This window comes from Triticum aestivum, unplaced genomic scaffold (assembly GCF_018294505.1).
Source record: "Triticum aestivum cultivar Chinese Spring unplaced genomic scaffold, IWGSC CS RefSeq v2.1 scaffold31074, whole genome shotgun sequence".
NCBI classification, from domain to species: domain Eukaryota; kingdom Viridiplantae; phylum Streptophyta; class Magnoliopsida; order Poales; family Poaceae; genus Triticum; species Triticum aestivum.
Genome location: NW_025227485.1, coordinates 28,322 through 28,834, shown reverse-complemented (window position 1 = coordinate 28,834; position 513 = coordinate 28,322).

Here is a 513-nt window from a genome sequence, read left to right as displayed (position 1 = left end):
ATGCTCACAGGGGGCGGCGGCGACGGCTCAGGCGAGCAGCCTGACGGCGTCGGTGGCGGCGGCGACGGCAAGGTGGAGCAGGGGCGTCGGGCGGCGACGGCGACGAGGAGGAGCAGGGGGCGTCGGGGGAGAAGTGGGCGATTTGGCCAGAAACTGCTAAGTGTTGCTTATATAGAAAACCCTTTAGTCCCGGTTGGTGGCACCAACCGGGACTAATGCACCCTTTAGTCCCGATTGGTGCCACCAACTGGGACCAAAGGCCTCTTTTTCGGCAGCCCAAAGGGCGGGAACCGGCGGCCTTTAGTACCGGTTGGTGCCACCAACTGGGACCAATGCCTCCCCCTTTAGTCCCGGTTGGTGCCACCAACCGGGACCAAAGGCCCCTGTGCTGCCCGCCTCGGGGCCAAAGTTTAGTCCCACCTCGCTAGTTGAGAGGGGCGCGCAGTGGTTTATAAGCCCCACTGCCGCACCCCTCTCGAGCTCCTCTCCACCGCAGGCTTTCGGGCCTACTTG